Here is a 14,814-nt window from a genome sequence, read left to right as displayed (position 1 = left end):
ACAGTGTGTGCTGTAAGCAGTGACAAAGTCTCGTGAACACAAGCACTGCTGCTTCGATCCGTTTAGCCGCCCGTTGCTTTTCTCCCATGGAAAATATGGAACAGTGATCAGACAGAGTTGGCAAATGTTAACTGTACTGAAGTTGATACAAATAATTCGTTTTTATTACCATAACACCACGCTTTCCCTTGGTGCTCGACCTTCCCCGTGAGCACGATCTCCGAAACAGCCACATGACACAGCGTATAGCGGAATGTGATTCGATTGGATTTGGACTGACAAAATGTAGATATAATAAAGATTTCTGCCACATACATTGTGTAGTACATGCAGTAATCACTTAATTAAGGTACAAATAAATTTGTGGAAGTTTAAATAATCCATTCAAAATCCTCTTGGCTCAAAAATCTAAGGGGGCACATGCTCCGTCAGTTTGAATGGGCATGACGCCTCTGCTCAGACACAAATTTTCACTCATAAATACTCTCACAAAAACACATTTCTTCACACAAATTTTCCCCATGGATAATCTCACCATCTCAGATCAGTAATGCAAACATAAAGTCAAACCTTTTCCAACATCTTTATTATTGCTTATTAAACATTAAATGAATATAGTTCACCCAATAATAAAAATTCTGTCATAATTTACTCACTCTAATATTCATCCTTTCTTTCTTCTGTGGAACACAAAAGGAACAAATGGAAAAATCCATATAATGAATGTGAATGATGACTAAATGCTGTCAAGCTCAAAACATCTTTTAATTGTAAGATCCAAATGCTGTTTTATATTAAGGTTTATGATGCAGATTATTTGTTTTATCTCCATTAGATTTCCATCAGTTCACTCTGGATAGAAACACTTTGAAGAAACATCTCTGTCTGTCTGAGAACAGAGTAATTACTTTGACTGACAGTCCAGCCGTTTCCTGATCATCCTGACCCCCATCCATAGAGTCAACACTACATTCACTTTGCCCCTCTATCCTGGGTTTTGGGTAAATGAAGGATCAGTAGTGAAACTGTGTGATCAAACACAATAGATGTGGTAGAGAATTAGAGATTCTATAAATAATAATAAATATCACATGCCTGTGTTCCATGATAAATCAGTAATACTTAGGCCTGGGTATTGATACAGATTTCCCGATTCGATATCGATTCATTTGGGTATATTTCAGTCATAATGTCTCTCCCAGCTAATGCTGTTAATTATACAGGGGACCTTCTAACTAGGTACATTACGAAAATATTAATTTCACAAATTATATTTTATTCGTTTTTCATCATTTTCACATTTTAGCTTTTTTTTAAATGACCAAATTCATGTATTCAATCAATAAATATTATATTATATTACATATAATATTTTTTTTTACATTTTTGTTGTTTAATTGCATAAATTTTACTATTTACAAGTATGTACGTTCATTTGTTGAACACATGCTTAAAAAAAAAACGTTACTGTCTCTTTAACAATACCAGCATTTCTGTAAAGAGCATCTGTAAATGAGACGAGAGAGGATTCGAATGGCTTTATTTCATCTGTGTTATGCATGATTAAAATTACATGTTTCTTTTTTTTATCAACAACTAACTGTAAAGAAAATAAAGAAAATTTTTTTAAAGAATTATTAGAAAATAAGTATTAAAGAAAATAAAGATTTAAGTTTCGATATCGAGATCATTCAAAAGAAGATTGCGATGCATCAGAAAATCGATATGTTTACCCACCCCTAGTAACACTACAGCTGAGCCTCTGTGATTGAAATAACTCAGGTCAGATATACTTTTCTTATCAGATTAATGCAAATAATGTAGTGTAAATGTAAAGAAAAATCTTCTTTCCTGGGCTTGGACTAGTTGATGTCTTAGCAGTGAAATTGTGTGATCTAACAATATATGAAACTGAGATTGAGTACATTTTTTAACATGTCACAGGTTTGAGCCCCATGATAATTTGCTACAGTGAGATGCCATTGAAATAAAACTTGACAGACAGCATGAATACATATATTCTCAGATTAATCTATTAATGATTGTAGTGTAAGAGTGAGAGAGAGACGAATGTGCATGTGTCTTTGAACCCAAAACACTAATAATATTCATAATGTCACTTAAGTTACAGTTTAAAGAAATTCAACAACAACAAACAAAAATTTACCTCTAGAGAGGCTTTATGTTGTGTTTTCTTCCATCATGTTTAATACAGAAGAATCAGGAACTTTGAAATACATGTGATGTATTACTCTAGTGGCCTATTTATTTAAAGTGGTAATATGTGACAGAGAGAGAGAAATAATCCATTCAATGGAAATGTAACTCTTGAGTCATGGAGTACTCTGGTAATCTGCAATTGTCTAAAATCTGCAAATGATCAGTATGGCACAATCACCTCTTTAAGCACTTTAAACATTTCAGGATTGCTGTTTTATTGAAATTACACCTGATGCCACATAAATTGAGGGGGGGGGGGGGAGTATAAACCAATTTGTTGTATCACTTTTGGTAAAACATCAAATACAATGCTTATTAATTTCTGATATTCAATAAAATTACTAACATGATGATCACGTGGTGGGCAGCAAAATAATTTATTCTCAAACTGATTTCCATATTAAAGGTGATATGCAAAAAGGTGAAAATCAATACAAAATATTACACATTCATTTGATGATGTTTTTGTTGAAGAAACAAGGAGATGCTATTTAAACAGCAGCAAAAGATGAGAGAACTAAACATCCAATATAATTATAAGTTATCAGCACATGCAATCAGCCTGATCCCCTTGAATATATTACAAAATACATTTTTTTGTTCCACTCATATGACATTTTTTACCAGAAGTGACATTATTCAGCTTTCTTCAACAATGTGGTGAAGAAACAGGTAAGAAATGTCATAATTTGTGATGTGTGATGCTTCCGGAAGATGAAATAATTTCACACGACCAGAGAATTTGCAAAAGGAATTATATAAAATTGTATAAAAAAATTTAAAAATGCCTGAACCTTGGACTTAGGATAGACCTCACCAAAATGACTGGTCGGTTGAACTGCGATCACTCATATCTGCCTGCATCACTTTGCCCTAATGATGGACTTCACTCTTATAATGGAATACATAGACTATCAATTAATTGCCAACAAAACCCTTCGTCAGCCAACTAACAAGGACAATTGCATCTATGTGAACTTCTGCAGTTAATCCAGGATGAACTTCAAAGACATTAGTTATTAATCTTACAGTTCATAAAAAATCTTTGTTTAAACACTGACCCTTAACACTTACTTAGTTTAAAAATTTTAAACCATGACTTGCACTGCACATAAATAAGTAATATTGGCATTATATTCATGATGTTAGCCAGAGGGGAACTGGCCCCCACAGTGAGCCTGGTTTCTCCCAAGGTTATTTTTCTCCATTAACCAACAACTTTTGGAGTTTTGTGTTCCTTGCCACAGTCGCCTTCAGCTTGCTCACAATTATTATAATAATACAATTATTATTTAATTATTTATTTTTATACACAATTTACAATTACACAATGATCACTCTAAGACTTTACAGAAATTAGTTTCATTTTCTGTTAATGCATGATTTTCTGTAAAGCTGCTTTGAAACGATGTGTGTTGTGAAAAGTGCTATACAAATAAAAATGACTTAAAATCAATAAATGTATAAGTATGATAAATGAGATATAATCAGGATAATATTGATATAATAAATGAAATATAATCAGAAATACAATGAATACTGAGCAATGATAATAATACTGAGTAAAAACTTAAAGGGATAGTTCACCCAAAAATGAAAATTCGCTCATAATTTACTCACCCTCATGCCTTCCCAGATGTGTATGACTTTCTTTATTCTGCTGAACGCAAATTATGATTTTTAGAAGAATATTTCAGCTCTGTTGGTCCATACAATGCAAGTGAATGGGTGCCAAAAATGTTACGCTCCAAAAAGCACATAAAGGCAGCATAAAAGTAATCCAAAAGATTCCAGTTGTTAATTTTATATCTTCAGAAGTGATATGATAGGTGTGGGTGAGAAACAGATAAATATTTAAGGCAGTTATTGCTAGAAATTCTTCTCCCTGCCCAGTAGGTGGCAGTATGCATGAAGAATGTGAATCACCAAAAACACGAGAAGAAGAATGTGAAAGTGATCTGTTTCTCACCCACACCTATCATATCGCTTCTGAAGACATTAATTTAACCACTGGAGTCTGGCTTGTGTGATTTTTTTTTTTTTTGTAGCTTCAAAATTTTGGCACCCATTCACTTGCATTGTATGGACCAAAAGAGCTGAAAAATTCTTCTAAAAATCTTCATTTGAGTTCAGCAGATGAAAGAAAGTCATATACATCTGGGATGGCATGAGGGTGAGTAAATGATGTGAGAATTTTAATGTTTGGGTGAACTATCCCTTTAATTAGCAAAATAAAGAGTAATGCAAATGTACTGAGTAACATTCTATGTAAAATAAATCTAAATATAGACCTACCCGTATATTGTGTTATCTTTGTATTATCTAATACATGAACAAAGAACAAGAAAAATCAAGTTAAAGTTAAATCAGAGACCTCTGGTAAAATAGATGTCGAAGCAGAAAGCAAGAAGTCTAAAGTCAAATGTTCCCACTCGGTAATATATATAGCTCGGTTTGTGTGCAAGCACTTCCTCTGTCCCCTTCGATGTTTATGTAGCAAGGCATTGTTTATTCACAAGTAGGCCTACAGAATGTCTGCTTTACGGCTAGATAAGAAAGCGAGCAGTGTGAACTTAAAGTGTCAGTCTAATGGCTGATAGGTCATTTGGGCCCGAAACTAATGTGGTCAGGATACGCGAAGAAAACAACTCCGCAGATGCAAGTCGTAAATTAAGAAGGGTGTTGAATCTTTAAATTCCTCTGCGACCATTAACAGGAAGGAAGACTTCATTCTAAAGTTTTATTGAGAGGCCCCCAGTTTAACAACATATGGAACAATTCCTATACACATAGCTGCATACATATGCAATTTGCATACGTACAGAGATGCATTGATAATATAAAACAAAAGGATAAGTATAAGAACATGGATACTTGAAAGGAATACAAGTGATGGTTATATCTAAAACTGTCAGTGGCGGTTCTAGCTTGTATGGAGCCCTGTGCGAAACCCGCTTCAACACACCCCCAAAGTTGTTGACGGGGGTGGCGGGGGGTGGGGGGGTCTGTGTGGATGCCTGGGCAACAGCACATGTCGCCTAAATCTGCTAATGTATACAGTACATGAAATGAATACAAGTGATGATTATTTATACAAAAGAATTGTTACACAATTAGGCTAAGGTAAATAAAAGAAAACACCTTTTCTCGTTCACTAATTTGTATTTATATTTTGAAGTGTATTATAGTCAGGTGGGAATTGTCAAGCTTAAAAATCAATGTATTGTTTGCTGAGCACAGCCTGACATCAGAACCCTTCTAATAATGGAGCCTACACGCTTAGCAATAGACATTCTATGGGCGGTACACTGGCGAGGATACAAGAGGCTGTTCTTTTTTAATGGATGTCTTTGAAGGAGATGCTTCTCCTATGATAAGGCTATGGAGGTTGTTATCTTAGTAATTAAAAGAATCTCTGGTGACAGTAAGCCAACGTTTGTGGATACCATGCAAATTAATGGGGCGAGCCGTAAACTGACACCTACCTGTCGCAAAATTGTCTGTGTCTTCTCTTATAAAACGGCAATTTTATCGTAGTGAACTCCACACATACTTCATTCCAAAAGGATTTTTAGTGTAAAACATGTTGAAGATTAGCGGACAGGTAGTCAGTTCATTAAGGGATTAGCTGTTTCCTCACAAAAGCCGTTTATTCAGCACACTGAAGCATCTCATCCATAGATATCCATTAACAAAAACGGCCTCTTGTCTCCTCGCCAGTGAGTTCCGCGAGTCGAGCACGAGGCGTTAAGGACATACTTATTAATATTATGCCCTAACCCAAACCCCTTATCTAAACTTAACCAATCAGTAGAGTGTGTGGGGGCAGTGGTGGCTCTGGGTTACTGACCAGAAGGTTGGGGGTTCAAGCCCCAACACCGCCAAGATGCCACTGTTGGGCCCTTGAGCAAAGCCCTTGACCCTATCTGCTCCAGGGGTGCTGTATCATGGCTGACCCTGCACTTATGTGAAAACAAATATATTTCACTGTATATATGCAAAAAACTGTATGTATAATGTGTGACCAAAAATAAAGGCTAGGCTAACATGATAGGAAGCTGTTGTGTGTGACAGAAGCAAGTAACTGTCGCCTATTAGATGGAAATGATGTCCAGCGACATCATTGGTTGTACTGAAAGTCATAGGAATTCAAACGAGTGCAGTCGCATGATATCATACGAATTAGCCAAATTTAGAAAAGTCGTACAAATCCTGACGATTTTGCCACGAGAGTGTGTTGCAGTATCTCAAGCTTGTCCCCTTAGAAGGGCTCTGGTTACACTCAACAGAACCGCAGCAGTTTTTATCTCAATCTCATTAGGACTTTTTTTTTTTTTTTTTTTTTTTTTTTTTAATCAGACATGGTCAGGGCTAGCTCAAAAAGTTTAATGGAAAAAAAAAAAATCTTTTATTTTTTTTTTTACAAAAACAATGAGACCACAGACACACATTTTACCTATTTTTGGCTTCATCATGTAAAATTGAGAAAATTGTTATAAATGTCTTATTTGTAGTCATTAAATTGGTATGAGGGACACACAAGCAGTATTTAGATGTTTATTTTATGAACAGCATTTTGTAGAATCATTTTTAAACATCTTCCATTATATCTGTGATGGGGTTAAAAACAAAATGTGTCCAAATCAGAAAAAATAGAAAATAATAAAAGGGCATTAATGCCTGAGGTGGGAAAATATGATTTGTTGGAGGTTTAATGTGTGCCTAATGTTGTGGAGTATTCAAACAATTAATCAAATGTAATTTATATAATAATAATTAAAAGTTAATATATTACTGAATCCCAGGAATGACCCTTAAATATGTAATTGGTATTACAATCAGGGACTAAAAACTAAATGTTTTTCATTTTTGTTCGTTCTGAGCAAAAACTGTATTTTTTTTATTCAGATTCAGAAGTTCCGCAGCCTCCTTTCCAAAAGGTTACCAGTTAGAGCAAAATAAAAGAACAGTTAATAATGTTCTTTTTAAAACGACAGTACTCCGTGCTAAGGGGCGGGTGAAATACCAATTGAAGTGTTGCCAGATCTTGCAACAGAAACAAACAACCTGGTCTAGAAAATCAAGCCCAAAATAAGCCAACTGCCTCACCAAAATAAGCGAAAATTTTTCCCCCCGTGGGTTGGTTTTATCAGCATACAAATCATTACAAGTATACAGTTAATTATCAGTTAAGTATCAAATTATTTACAGATCTGCTTCTCAGTCAAAACCTTAACAGCATCAAATCGGTATTACTGCATAATATCTAACAATAATTCAGTGAAGACTTGAAAACACGTGAGAAATGTACTTTTTCCTCTATATTTTTCCTTGTGTCTGGATTAAATATGCATGTATATGTAGTAAAGTTGTCAAAAAGATCTTCATTCACAGAATGCGACATTCACAATGGGCTATTAGGCAAAGAAATGTGTGATGCAACAGTTTCCTTCAGGATCAAAACACGTTTAATTTTTACGGGCAACATGAAGTGGCGTAGTTCCAAAAATTTACTGTGATAAACCCTTTGGCTTCATGAAAAATTATCTGAATGAAATTCACCGGTTATAACCAGTTAACACCATTTAAAAATAACGTTTTCACCCCAGAACAACTGAAAAACACTTTGTTCCCATTTTCGGTTATGCTCTGAAAAAATGCAGTTCGTTTTCGATTTTTGTTCCTTGAACTGTTTTAAGTTTAATGTTAATGTGAAAGGTTTTTATTGAAAAAAGTTTATTATATGATTTACTGATTTAAGTCAGATCAGTGGTGTCTGATTTGTGATGATATCAACACTTAGAAAATTATCTTTTAAGAGAATTTGTCAATGATGTTGCACTTAACCCCACACAAATAGAACACTACAGACCAGTCTCTCTAATACCATTCATGGCGATAACATTTGAAAGGGCATTTTTCAATCAAATCTCTGCCTATCACAGAACAAGCTGCTGGATGACAGTCAGGCTTCAAAAGTGGACACTCCAACGTGACTGCCCTGCTGTCTGTCACTGAGTCGCTGAGACAGGCGAAAGCTGGATCCAGATCATCCGTCCTGATTCTGCTGGACCTTTTTGCAGCCTTTGACACTGTCAACCATCAGATTCTCCACCCTCTCTTCTCTGGGCATCACAGGAACTGTGCTTGACTGGTTTAATTCCTATATCTCAGGTAGGGCCTTCAAGGTAGCCTGGAGAGGTGAGGTATCCAAGCCACATCAGCCAATTACTGGGGTACCTCAGGGATCAGTGCTTGGGCCAATTCTCTTCTCTATATACACAACATCACTGGGACCCATCATTCAGGCACATTTCTCTTACCACTGCTATGCTGATGACACACAGCTCTACTTGTCTTTCCAGCCCAGCGACACCACAGTGACTGCTCGAATCTCTGCCTATTTGGCAGACATCTCGGCCTGGATGAAGGAACACCACCTGCAACTTAACCCAGCCAAGACCAAACTCCTTGTCTTTCCAGCCAACCCTGCTGTTGAACATAACATCACCGTGCAGCTGGGTGCAACTACAGTAACGCCTTCTAAAACGGTCAGAAATCTAGGGGTAACCATCGATAACAAACTAAATTTCAATCTTAAAGACCACAAGATCATGTAGATTTACACTCTACAATATCAGAAAGATAAGACCCTTCCTCTCTGAACATGCCACACAACTTCTTGTTCAGTCACTTGTCATAACTACACTGGACTACGGTAACGCTCTCATTGCAGGCTTCCCTGCATGCGCAATTAGACCCCTGCAAATGATCCAGAATGCAGCAGCACATCTGGTCTTTAATGAACCAAAAAGAGTGCATGTTACACCACTCCTTGTCTCTCTCCACTGGCTGTCGGTTGATGCACGTATCAAATTCAAGGCTCAGATGCTGGCATACAGAACAGTCACTGGGTCTGCTCCAGCATACCTAAAATCATTAATGCAGAGCTACGTTCCCACCAGAAGCCTGCGGTCGGTTAAGGAACATCACCTTGTTGTACCAACACAAAGAGGCACCAAAACACTTTCCCGGACTTTCGGATTCAATGTATCACGTTGGTGGAATGACCTTCCCAAATCCATCCATGAAGCTGACTCGCTTTTTGTCTTCAGAAAATGGCTAAAAACACATCATTTCCATGAGCACTTAACCAGTCACAAAAAAAAAAAAAATTATAATTCTTGTTGCACTTTAATCTGTCGTAAATACTACTATTCTGATGCTAGTGAAACTTTGTAATACGGCACATTTCGTACCACTGTCTCCTTAAGATGATTCGTTTATAATGTATTCCTCTTTTGTAAGTCGCTTTGGATAAAAGCGTCTGCCACATGAATAAATGTAAATGTAAATGATGTTATCATCACTGTTGTTACAACCCTTGCTTCATTTGTGAAACAATTAAAATAAAGAGCAACAAGTTGTCCTCTATGTTTAAATGTCAAGATATTAAAAAACATTTTATTCTCAGCTTTTATGGGCGAAAACTGAACAGACCTGAATGGAAAGAATTTTAATTTTGTAAATGACCCAAAAAAGGTACATGGGAAAGGTTTCACAGACACTGCATAAGAGTCTGATAGAGGGCAGCAGAGTGTTAATATATTTTCAGGAATGATCTCCAGAACTTAAGTTTACACAAACATTTTTGAAAAGAACAGGTTAGGTTTACATGTGTTAGTGACATAGTTGAGATGACAGTCAACAACTTTTGTTTTCTAATAAATTCTCTCTCTTTCTCCCTCTGTTAGCCACTCCTACCTTCAGTGAAACTTCCTTCCTACTTCGTTCCCGCTCATCCTGGGTATGGGATTCAGCGTTGCGTCCCGCTTTATTTGTGTTTTAGTGTTTATATCTCTAGAGGTTAGACTGTTTGTGCAGTAATATGGCAGAATTTTGTGTTTCTTTGTCTCAGCACCAGTTTAGCTGTTCAATTTGTGTGAAAGATCCTGTGACCTGTGGACACAGTTACTGTATGAGCTGCATTTGTGACTTCTTTGTTTGTGTATTATTGTGTTACTTTTGTAAAGTGTCCTTGAGCTCTGGAAAGGCGCTATATAAATTAAACTTATTATTATTATTATTATTATTATTACATTTACATTTACATTTATTCATTTGGCAGACGCTTTTATCCAAAGCGACTTACAAAAGAGGAAAACACAAGCGAATCATCTTAAGGAGACAGTGGTATGAAAAGTGCCGTATTACAAAGTTTCACTAGCATCAGAATAGTATTCAAAACAGAATAAAGTGCAACAGGAATTTTTTTTAATTTTTTTTTTTTATTAATGACTGGTTAAGTGCTCATGGAAAAGATGTGTTTTTAGTCGTTTTTTGAAGACAGAGAGTGTGCCAGCTTCACGGATGGAGTTGGAGTGATGTTGTGTACATAGAGAAGAGAAGTGGCCCAAGCACTGATCCTTGAGGTACTCCAGTAAGTAGCTGATGTGGCTTGGATACCTCACCTCTCCAGGCTACCTTGAAGGACCTACCTGAGAGATAGGAGTTAAACCAGTCAAGCACAGTTCCTGTGATGCCCAGCGAGGAGAGGGTGGAGAGTAAGATCTGATGGTTGACTGTGTCAAAGGCTGCAAAAAGGTCCAACAGAATCTGGACGGATGATCTGGATTATTATTATTATTGTTATTATTATTAGGATCAGGATGATCAGAAGAAAGTTTACAGTTGTCCTCAGTGCAGACAGACCTTCACCCCAAGACCTGTTTTAGGTAAAATACCATGCTGGCTGAAGTGGTGGAGAAACTGAAGAAGAAAAAATTTCAAGCTGCTCGTCCTGATCAATGTAATGGTTAACCTGCAGATGTGAAGTGTGACGTTTGTACTGAGACAAAAAACAAAGCGGTCAAGTCCTGTCTGGTGTGTCGGAACTCAAAATCACCTTGAACAACATAAGAATCTCTTCAAAAGTAAGAGACACAATCTGATGGATGACACTGGACGACTGCAGATGATCTGCCCTCAACATGATAAACTGCTAGAGGTTTACTGCCATACTGATCAGCAATGTATATGTTATCCGTGCATGATCGATGAACATAAAAACCATGAAACTGTATCAGCTGCAGAAGAGAGGACTGAGAAACACATATGATCTGATATTAGGAATCCAATGCACATATTAATATAAATCACAATGTCATCAATTTGAACATCATCAGATTTTAGAAATGTACTGAACAAAATTATTAAATTGTAATATTAACTGAATCAGACTTAATATGGAGAAACATTTGTGAAAATATATTTGAAAGTTATAGATCCATAAACACATATATTGAAGTCAACTTTCCCAGCAGACACAGCTGGAGGTGACACAGGAGGAAAAAATAAAAAAAATCTTCACATGGCTTTTGCTATTTAATCAATATGAATGCTGTCAAACTCAAAAAAAAATTTATTGTAAGATCCAAATACTTTTTTTTTTAAAACATTTTTATTAAGATTTGAAAGACAGATTTTTTTAAATATGATAATGCATATTATGTGTTTTATCTCCGTTAGATTTCCATCAGTTCACTCTGGATAAAAACACAACAAGTAATTTCCTCCGTCAGAGGAGAACAGAGTGATTACTTACACTGACACCATCCAGCCGTATCCCGATCATCCAGACAGACTGAGTGGAGTGGTAGTCAAGGGGCGGATACATCAGTGTCATATAAGAGCATCAGCAGGAATGGGAATGGTGATAATTGTGCATTTAGAAATAATGATCAGTCCTGGAGTCCAGTAGCTCATTCTTGCACAATAACATAGATAATGTACTCTCTGTAGACTCTACATCCTCTAGAATCGGAGTGTATGTGGATCACAGTGCAGGAACTCTTTCCTTCTACAGTGTGTCTGACACAATGACCCTCATCCACAGAGTCCACACCACATTCACTCAGCCTCTCTATCCTGGGTTTTGGATACATACAGGATCATTAGTGAAACTGTGTGATCTAACACAATAGATGTTAGAGAGATTCTACAAATAATAATCTATATCACATATCTGTATGTTCCATGATGAATCAGTAATACTACAGCTGAGCTTCTGTATTTTAAATAAGACATGCCAGATATTCTTTTCTTATCAGATTAATGTAATAATATAGTGTAAATGTAAAGAATGAATGTGGAAAAATCATCCTTGACACAAATCGCACAAATAATATTGAAAGTGTAAATTTATTTACTGTAATGCAAATAAAAAAAAAATGGAAGTATGATTTGGAGGCATTGTGTTGTTTTTCCATTAAACAGTAATACAGCACCAGTCAAAAACAGCTTGGACACACCAATATATTCTTTATTATTACTATTCCAACATTTTAGAGTAATATCGATGTCATAAAAGCTATTAAATAATTTTATTAATATTACTTCTATATTAATAATTATATTATTAATGTTAATATTTAAATTTCTTTTATTATGTTTTGCTTCTTTTTTTATTATTTTGCTTTGCTTACATAACTGGAACAGAAACCAATTCTGTCAAGTGTGTCCAAACCTTTGAGTGGTAGTAGTTTGCTTATTTACAGTAAATGGTTTCATTGCACATTTGCATAACATCACATTCATAATTTGAGTAAACATTTAGTAGATTTAGGATTAGTTTATGGAAGTGGTGAACAGGTGTGTTTTTCCAAGTGTTATACCACCAGAAGTGATGAAAGACACCAGGGTGTTGTCACAATTGATAGTGAACCAAAAGCAGAGATGAATAGACTAAATATCATAAATAATAACTTTTATGTGTATCTTATGTTTTTGGATTGATTATTAGTCATGATCGTCCTGTAGATCTATTTAATTTTACTCCCAAGAACCGGTTTGTAACTGAAAATAGGAAGTCTCAATAAAATGAGCTATCTCTGTCCATTTTACATGTAATGAGTATAAATCTCATTAGTCACTCTCATTAAATGCACTTTTAATCTGCATTAAAGCTGGGGCTTGGTTCATTTAAATTTAACCTTATCATGAGATTAATACAGTAGGTAAAATAAGAAATCTTATATCAGTGACACGCTTCACTATAATAAGGTGAAATCATGTCAGTGACTATTTCTAACCTCTGTCCTGGTACTGTATGGGAAAAAGAAGTATGTGACCAAGGGGCGAGTATGGAGAGGTTTCACAGACATATACATATTAAAGGAATAATCTGGGTTCAATACAAGTTAAGCTCAATCAGCAGCATTTGTGGCATAATGCTGATTACCACAAAAATTTATTTTGACTTGCCCCTCCTTTCCTTTAAAAAAAGCATAATTCTGGGTTACAGTGAGGCACTTACAATGGAAGTGAATGGGGCCAATCGATAAACGTTAAGATACTCACTGTTTCACAAGTATAGCCACAAGAAATTAAACAATATGTGTATTAACATGATTTCAGTGTGATAAAATTGCTTACTAACCTTTTCTGTGTAAAGTTATATCCGATTTTACAACTTTGTTGCCATGACAATGTAATGTCAACAAACCCTAAAATGATGATTTAAACAACTTAACTCAAATAATACATGAGTTTTAACAGAATAATTAACATTAGTGCTTTTATAAAAGTATAACCTTCACATTTGTGCCTTTAAACCCTCCAAAAATGGGTCCCATTAACTTCCATTGTGCCTCACTGTAACATAGATTTTTGCTTTTTTTTTTTTTTAAAGAGAAGGTGGGGTGAGTGTAAATGATTTTTTGTTGTAACAGAGAATATTTAGCCAGTTCTATTTAAATGAATAGGGGAAATTGCAACACCCAACCAAGAGTCTCTAGCGCCCAACGGTCAACGGATGTAGAAAGGAAGTCTCACCTTACAAGTAAAAGAGCCAATCACCTTTTAGATACAGACATCGCCTGTCAATGAACTCGCTAATGCGCATGCACATTAGCTATACAAGACAGGAACATTGTGTGTTTTAGCGTAATATGAGGTAAAGAAGCACAATTTATGATTCCAATATTATCAAATTTTATTGCTGATTTGAAATATGTCCTTTGATCGTAATCTTGACCAACCATTTTTGAGATTTCGGTGTTCTCCCATTCAAGTAGATAGAAGCTGCACTGGCATGACTGGAAATAGCCTCCCGAGAGCATTCCGAAGATGGCCGACAGTGGACTGACTTGCTAGAAAGACTTTGGTTGCAATCAACATTATGCCACAAATGTTGTCGATTGAGCTTAACTGGTACTGAACCCGGAATATTCCTTTAAATCCAACATTGGGCAGCAGAGTGAACATAATACAGGTGCATCTCAATAAATTAGAATGTCGTGGAAAAGTTCAGTTATTTCAGTAATTCAACTCAAATTGTGAAACTCGTGTATTAAATAAATTCAATGCACACAGACTGAAGTAGTTTAAGTCTTTGGTTCTTTTAATTGTGATGATTTTGGCTCACATTTAACAAAAACCCACCAATTCACTATCTCAAAAAATTAGAATACATCATAAGACCAGTAAAAAAAACATTTTTAGTGAATTGTTGGCCTTCTGGAAAGTATGTTCATTTACTGTATATGTACTCAATACTTGGTAGGGGCTCCTTTTGCTTTAATTACTGCCTCAATT

The sequence above is a fragment of the Myxocyprinus asiaticus genome, chromosome 5 (genome assembly GCF_019703515.2).
Source record: "Myxocyprinus asiaticus isolate MX2 ecotype Aquarium Trade chromosome 5, UBuf_Myxa_2, whole genome shotgun sequence".
Lineage (NCBI taxonomy): Eukaryota > Metazoa > Chordata > Actinopteri > Cypriniformes > Catostomidae > Myxocyprinus > Myxocyprinus asiaticus.
The sequence above is the reverse complement of the archived record's forward strand: the minus strand, read 5'-3'. Positions refer to the sequence as shown.